Raw genomic sequence first — 8,516 nt, 5'->3', positions numbered from 1 at the left:
AAAAAGAGGAGTTCCCCTGCACAAACTCTCTCTTTTTGCCTGCTGTCATCCATGTAAGATGTGACTTTCTCTTCCTTGCCTTCAGCCATGATTGCGAGGCCTCCCCAGCCATGTGGAACTGTAAGTCCAATAAACCTCTTTCTCCTGTAAATTACCCAGTCTCAGGTATGTCTTTATCAGCAGCATGAAAACGGACTAATACACCATCCTTTTCTTGGGGTTGCACTACTTTCCAATGAGTGCATAGTGAGGGAAGTACTACTAATGCCTACACAACACACTTGTATCAACTAGAGCTTTGCTTTACCTTGGTGCAATTTTTGGAAAAATGAAAACCTGCTAAAAAGAAGAAAAGTAATCAATTTTGTATCTTTTAAAAAATATAATGATAATAATAATAAAAGTCAGAAAAAAGAAAAGGGAAAACATACACTCTTGGTGACAATGTAAATTAGTTCAACCTCTATGGAAAACAGTATGAAGATTTCTTAAAGAACTAAAAATAGAACTAACATTTGATCCAGCAATCCCACTACTAAGTATCTACCCAAACGAAAAAAAAATCATTATGTAAAAAAGACACCTGTATTTGTATGTTCATCACGACACTATTCACAATAGCAAAGTCATGGAACTAACCTAAGTGTACATCAACAGTTGACTGGATAAAGAAATGTGGTACATATACACCATGGAATACCAGACATACAAAGAAGAGCTGGTACTAGTTTCACTGAAACTACTCCAAAAAGTCTAGCAGGAACAATATTTTTCTAAGTCATTCTATAAAACTAGTACCATCCAGCCATAAAAAAGAATGAACTCATGTCATTGGCAGCAACATAGATGGAGGTGGAGGCCATTATCCTAAGTGAACTAACTCAGAACCAGAAAATAAAACACTACATGTTCTCACTTATAAGTGGGAGCTAAGCAATGGGTACACATGGACATAAAGATGGAAATAATAAACACTAGGGATTCCAAAAGGGGTGGGGGGATGAGAGAAAGGGCAAGGGTTGAAAAATTACCTATTGGGTACAATGTTTCGCGATTTGCATAATGGGTACACTTGAAGCCCAATCCTCATGATTATGCAATATACCCATGCAATAAACATGCACATGTGCCTCCTGAATCTAATATAAAATAATTTATTTTTAAAAAAGGAAGTATTTGTCTATGGACTATATTTATTAAGTAATTTTCCATTAAAAAATTAGTCAAAGATCATCAACAGATTAATGGATTTTTTAAATGTGATATATGCATACAATGGAATATTATCCATAAAAAGAAATGACATACTGATACATGCTATAATGTGGATGAGCCCTGAAAATATTATTCCATGTGAAAAAAAAAAGCCAGACATAAAAGATCACATATTGCATGAGTCTATCTGCATGAAATATCCATAATAGGTAAATTCATAAAGACAGAAAGCAGAATGGTATTTGCCAGAGGCTAATGGGAGCAGGAAATTGAGAGTGACTGCTAAATGGGAATGGGGTTTCATTTCAGGTGATGAAAAGGTTTTGTAACTAGATACGGAAAGTGATTGTACAACGTTGTGAATACACTGTCAATGAATTGAATGCTATAAAATGATTAATTTTATTTTACGTGAATTTCACCTCAATAGAAAGAATTAAAGATAAATATACTGGCCAATCAGCATTCTATCACCAAAGATAACCAGAGGTTACTATACTAAAATGAGTTTATTCTAGCTAAAAGCAAAATTTTAAAAGATGCTTGTCTGTAAACCAAACTTTTGTCCTCATTAACCAGACAGCTTTCTTTGTTGTTGTTTTATTTTGGTTTGCTTTTGGTTTTGGTTTTCTTTTTGAGATAGAGTCCTGCTCTGTCACCTAGGCTGAAGCACAGTGGCACAAACATGACTCACTGCAGCCTCGACCTCATGGGCTCAAGCAGTCCTCCTGCCTCAGCCTCCCGAGTAGCTGGGACCATGGACATGCGCCACCACGCCTGGCTGATTTCTTTTTTTGTAATTTTTGTAGAGATGAGGTCTTGCCATGTTTCCCAGGCTGGTCTTGAACTCCTGGACTCAAGCAATTCTTCCATCAAGGCCCCCCAGAGTGCTGGGATTATATGAGCCACTGTGTCCATCCCAGACAGCTTTCTAATTACTGGTTCTATATCCAAATTATGTTTAAACTAAGAAATGAAGTAGCCTTGACAGGTTACAAAAGCATTGCACGCATTATACCATGTTCAATTATAAATTTATTTATTAACTTTTGGGTTTATATAATAAAAATGCTAATGATAAGAAGAAGAACCACAAAAGTAACATTAGCATAAACAATAACTGTCACATCTAATGTTTACTGAGCTGTTAGTATTGCCAGGAATTGGGCTAAGTGCTTGACAAGCATCATTTCATTTAAGCTTCACAGTTTCCTATGAGGTACTATTACTATCCTAATTTTTCAGATAATGACATTGAGACTCACAGAGGTCAGATAACTTGACCAAGGTCAAGATCTAGTAAAATGGAAAACCAGAACTTCACCAGACTGTCTCCAGCCACGTGTGTGGTTAATTTCTCTGCTAAATTGCTACACATAAAGCTTTTATTGGTCTGCCATGCTTTGTTTAGTCTTCCTGATGCTGGACAAATTCAAGCACTAACAAAACTAAGTTTCTAGGCCAAAAAGTGAGGGCCAGACCATTTTCTGTGGCAGCCCAGGGTCTTAAATAAGCCCTGACTTGGTATGTTGACAAGCTGATATACCCAGACAGTGTTTCTATCTAGTTGTTCTTTAATGTTAAATTTATGAATCTTTAAAATATTAGGAATTACACGCCCAAAACAGGAAATCTATTAAAAATGACCTCTTAATAAATATTCTTTCATTCAATAACTTATTTAATGAATCACTAAAATATCTGAGTATATCTGTAAATAGGTTTTTCCATTTTAGACACATAAAAATATGTTTATAAAGACATATTAAATGTTGACAATAAAGGCAACAACAATTTGGGACCTCTAAATTTGTATCACCCCAGACAATTCTTCTGATCCTTTGCCCTACAAGTAGCGTGCTGGTGACAATAACAAGGTTGTATTATACTCACAGCATTGGTTCTACATTTATCTTATTTTTAAAAGTAGTTGTAAAATAAAGCTTCCATTTATTTGATCCTTATGAGAAATAGGTCAGTATTATTGTCAAATATTAGTCCATTGAAACTTCTATATTACAGTACAAATGACTCTTCATCTGAAATTCACAAAGGAAAATATTGATTACCCAGATTGCTTATGGGAGTAGGAATCCTGATTAAGTATTCTGGTTTATAAGAAATCCTTTTACATTTATTTAATGATTTAGTCACTCCTTAAGAAGTATTTGTGTTGACTTTACTGAATTAGTAAACATAGCAAAGAAAAATGATGATCTCTGAGACCTGAGAATTTTGTCAATTCCTAAAATGCATTCTTAATATTCTCACCATAATTAACACAAAGTAGACATTCAAAAAATGAATCGTGGCTGGGCGCGGTGGCTAACGCCTGTAATCCCAGCACTTTGGGAGGCTGAGGCAGGCGGATCACAAGGTCAAGAGATTGATACCATCCTGGCCAACATGGTGAAACCCCATCTCTACTAAAAATACAAAACTTAGCTGGACATTGTGGCACCCACCTGTAATCCCAGCTACTCGGGAGGCTGAGGCAGGAGAATCACTTGAACCCAGGAGGCGGAGGTTGCAGTGAGCCGAGATTGGGCCACTGCACTCCAGCCTGGTGACAGAGCAAGACTCTGTCTCGAAAAAAAGAAAAAATGAATTGTTTTTTTCTCCAGAAATATCAATTTCAGTCTCGGAAATTTGGAAGCCCAAAGTGACTAGATAGTTGAAGATTCTGTGGTCCATTGCATCCTTGCATTAAAGTCCCATTACTAAAAAAATCACAGGACACTAACAAAAGAGTAGTACTAAATAATATATACAAGTTTCTTCTGATCAACCAATTTTTAATGATTATTCAATTTGAACACAATCAACCCATATTTTATTGTATAGACAAAATGGGGCATTAGAAATAGCATGGGCTTTGGAATCCAAATCATGTTTAAATCAGGATTCATTGATATTAAAATTACCATTTAATAGGATATCAGGGAATACTAGACAATTTATGAGGATCTTCACTGAGCCCGTCTTCCATATTGAAAATGGGCATAATAATTCCTTTTTGACAGGTTCTTACAAGGAAAGGATCTAGTACATGGCCTGTCACACAGCTGGATCTCAAGAATGTTTGTTCCAATCCTGAAACAGGCAAAAATGTTGAGAGTCAAGAAAGAGAGAAAGAGGTCTTAAAATGGTAACAGCTATTATTACTTGAATACTTATATTGATCTTTTTGTTCATTTTATAAGTCACACTTCAAATCAGGTCATACTTTCCAAGTCTAACAAATAGAATTCAGAAAGGGAATATAGTCTCTGTTATTCTATTGCCATAAGAATCCAGGAAAATCAGAGAGAAATCAAAACATGACTAATAAATGTGACATCTTATCAACTTTTTTGTCCTACTTTGTCAGAATTTTCATAGGTTTACCTTTGGTTTCAGCTAAAACATCCTTATTTTGTCTAAGTAGGCCATCCCATTCTTCCTAACTGTAAATTCAGCTCATGCTCTCAGAATAGGATCCTTTCCCCCTAAGGCCTTTGCTTTCCATTTAATACCCTCTGATACTTTTCTCCAAAATCCCTATAACAAATATTAACATACATGCAAGGAAAGCAAGCAGAGTTTCAAAATAGGCCAGGGGTGGCACTCTTAAAAATAACTCTGAGGAACAACATTTGTATCCAATAAAAACATGAGCAGAATTCAAAATAGTTATGGTGTGGGACTTGTACATTTATCTGCTCTTTGAAAAGGTAAAATAAACAAGAAAAATTGCACAAAAATCCAAACCAAAGGTCACCTGCCATCACCACCACTCTGCCCTTTCTAATAAACACTTATTGGCAGAAGCAGGAGGGAAGTCTACGTTTCTTGCCTCTTGAAGTGACAAGCACATTCTTTCCTCATTCACCAAGCTGCTTTTCTCCCTCCAAAGCTCCAGCTGTTCTCAAAACCCAGACATTGCTCCCTTCACTGGCTGGCCTCTAGCTCTGACTCTCAGCCAAGACTGCTTCTCCCTGAAACCTCTCAGGGACACTAACAGCCAGGACTTGGAAGGCTGTGCCTACTTAAAGCAAGTTGAGTTTTGGCAGGGAGAGAAAGAGGGAGAGAAAGGGGGAGAGAGATGAATGGGAAATACTTTGTGTCAGCACAAAAACTCAAACAATTGTGTTTGGACAATGCCTGGTGCTCTGAGGCTGCCAGGTGATGGTTGATGAATCTCATAGTGGTTTTCACATTTTGAGGCTGTGGGATCTTTTCTCATTGTTGTAACAGTCTGGGACCCCCAAGTTCTGCTGCGGAAAACATGAAATACTTACAAGATAAATATGCCAATTATGACTACAATTTCTTTCTGCTATCATATGAATATGAACACCCATAGGACCATGAGATATTTGGAGAGGCAGGGGCGTGGATTTTTAAACCCATTCATGTATGTAGATAAGCTCCCCAAAGGACAATGTGAATTAATTCTTCCTCAAAGATTATAAGAAGTGGCTTATTTATGTTTCTCCAAATTAATATTCTTCCTTCATTGGCCATAAGTGTGATAGTGAAGGGAGAAAAGGAATAAAAGGCACATTTGTTCACTTCCAAGTCCAATGAAATCAACACTCAGAAGAAAAGGCAAATACCTGCAAATTTTTAGAAATTCTGGTTTTTAGAAAATGTTAAAGCTGTCCTATATTCAAACTATCCTGACCTGGCTGGTAACCAAGAATAATTTTTTTAACTTTACACAAAGCTGTTAACCACTGTCTACAGCATTTCTTGAAATTACAGTACATTAACTTGTCATGACATTAAGAAGAGACGTTAGCCAAAGACTCACCAGTTGAACTAGTTAGAATATAGATTTGTTAATGTGTGAAAAGGACCTAAAAACAGAGGAAAGACTAGTTTCTTTCTCACTCATAACAGTATGACTGCGCACCATGCAGAGCCAAGAATTCTGGCTGTTTCTATGTTTCACCATCCCAAGGGCATTTCTGTCATCTGCATGGTCTAAGATGATCTTCATTTCAGCCAAGAGAAGTAGAAAAAAGAAAAAAAAAAAAAAAAAAAGGGAGAGTTCACCACTTCCTTGTAAGAAAATTTGCACATATCATTTCCACCTACATTCCACCAACCATAACAAGGTCATGTGGCCATAGTCTGAAAAAATATTCTTTATTTTGGGCATCCATGTGCCAGCTAAATATCAAGAAATCTATTGATTTAGCATAAGAATTGGCAAGCTATATCCATGAGCCAAATCTGGTTTTAAGTGAGCTGCAAGCTAAGAATAGTTTTTACATTTTTAAGTGGTTAAAAGAAAATCAAAAGAATAATAATATTTTGTGATGTGAAAATTATGCGAAACTCAAATTTCAGTGTCCATAAATACAGTAGTACCCCCTCATCCACAGTTTCTGTTTCCATGGTTTCAGTTACCCTACGTTCGACCGTGCTGGGAAAATTTTAAATAAAAAGTTCCAGAAGTAAGCAATTTGTAAGTTTTATATTGTGTGCTGTACCGAGTAGTAGGATGAAATCTTGTGCCGCCCTGCTTCATCCTGCCCAGGATGTGAATTATCCCTTTGTCCAGTGTATCTGCACTGTAGATGCTACATTAGTCATTAGTCACTTAGTAGCCATCTCAGTTATCAGATCAACTGGCCATTTTGTGGTATCCCAGTGCTTCTGTTCAAGTAACCCTTATTTTACTTAATAATGGCCCCAAAGCACAAGAGTAGTGATACTGGCAATTTGGATATGCCAAAGATCAGCTGCAAAGTGCTTCCTTTAAGTGAAAAGGTAAAAGCTCTGGACTCAGGAAAGAAAACAAATTGTATGCTGAGGTTGCTAAGATCTACAGTAAGAATGGGTCTTCTATCGATGAAATTGTGAAGAGTATATTGTTATAATTATTCTACTTTTAGTTATTGTTCATCTTTTACTGTGTCTAATTTATAAATTAAATCTTATCATAGGTATGTATAGGATAAAAATATAGTGTATATAGGGTTAATACTATCTATGGTTTCAGACATGCTTGGGGCTCTTGGAATGTCTCCCCTTCAGATCAGAGGGACTACTGTAAATTTTTATTATAACAGAGCCATGGTCCTTCATTTACGTTGTCTATGGCTGCCTTTGTGCTACAATGGCAGAGTTGAATAGTTGTGACAGACATCATATGGCCCACAAAGCCTAAAATGTTTATTATTTGGCCCTTTATTTAAAACATTTTTCCGACTTCACTTTGGAAGAAAGAATAAATCAGGTATTGCTGGACAACTAGCTAACTCAGCCATACCAAAGTGGTAAAATTGAATGGAAAAGGGGGTGGGCTTTGAAAGGGGCTGCAAATGAGCTGTATTTCTTTAAAAGCTTTTAATATAGTAGCATTGTTTATCCATTTATGCATTAAAAATTACCCCAAAACTTAGTGGTTTAAAACAATAAAAGTGTATTATTCAGTTTCTGTGAGTCAAGAATTCAAGAGTGGCTTATTTGGGTGGCCCTGGCTCAGATTCCCTCATAAAGTTGCAGTTAGGATGATGGCATGGGATAAAGTCTCATTTGAAGGGTTGACTGGGGCTGGAGAAGCAACTTCCAGATTGATCATTCACGTGGAAGCTAGCAGGAGGCATCAGGTGCTTGCCACATGGGCTTGTCCTGCATGGCATCTAGCTTCTTCCACAGTGAATTATGAGACAGAGTAAGCAGTAAGCCACAGTGCCTTTTATATCATCTTCAATGTCTCACGTTGTCACTTTCATTATATTATTTTCATTAGAAGAAATTCATTAAGCCTACTCCAGCCCACATTCAAGGGAAGGAGAATTATCTTCCACCTAGTGAGGGGAAGAATGTCAAATAATTTTGGGGCATTTAAAAATCATCACAACAGTACTTGAGATTGCTTTAAAAAGCAGATAATTTGTCTTCAGATAATGCTACAGACATGAGACTAGTGATTATGAAATAAGCCTAAGTTATTTGACCAGGAGAAAAGGATAGAGGTTTATGTTAGAGATGGCAATCAGGTTTTAGCTCTCTCACCTACCACAATTAATTGGTAGTAGTTGCTTAGAGTACTACGTTGAGAAGGATTCCTATTAGTAGCTATCAAATACACATATTTTCTATCATTAGAGTAAAAAAACAAAGTTCAAATAATGAGAATTTGGAGAAAAAGCAATTTATGAAGCATGTCCAAGTCTCCAGAAAGCTTATAAAACCATGGCTCTTGGGCAGCTTGTCCAGGATGTTTCTCTGGAGTCCTGGTTTCCCAGGAGAGATTCCCTTTCTCTCTCCCTCCCTTCCTTCCATCAAACCATCCTTCCTTCAAC

General features: G+C 36.7%; 1 non-coding gene across 1 annotated transcript; it reads left to right on the top strand.

Annotated features, from left to right (window-relative positions):
• Positions 1–202: 202 nt before the first annotated feature.
• LOC129492431 (U4atac minor spliceosomal RNA) lies at positions 203–328 on the top strand. The gene has a single exon (XR_008660879.1). It is a non-coding gene; the product is annotated as a U4atac minor spliceosomal RNA (small nuclear RNA).
• The last annotated feature ends 8,188 nt before the right edge of the window (positions 329–8,516 follow it).

This window comes from Symphalangus syndactylus, chromosome 10 (assembly GCF_028878055.3).
Source record: "Symphalangus syndactylus isolate Jambi chromosome 10, NHGRI_mSymSyn1-v2.1_pri, whole genome shotgun sequence".
Lineage (NCBI taxonomy): Eukaryota > Metazoa > Chordata > Mammalia > Primates > Hylobatidae > Symphalangus > Symphalangus syndactylus.
This window is presented reverse-complemented; position numbering and strand designations above follow the sequence as displayed.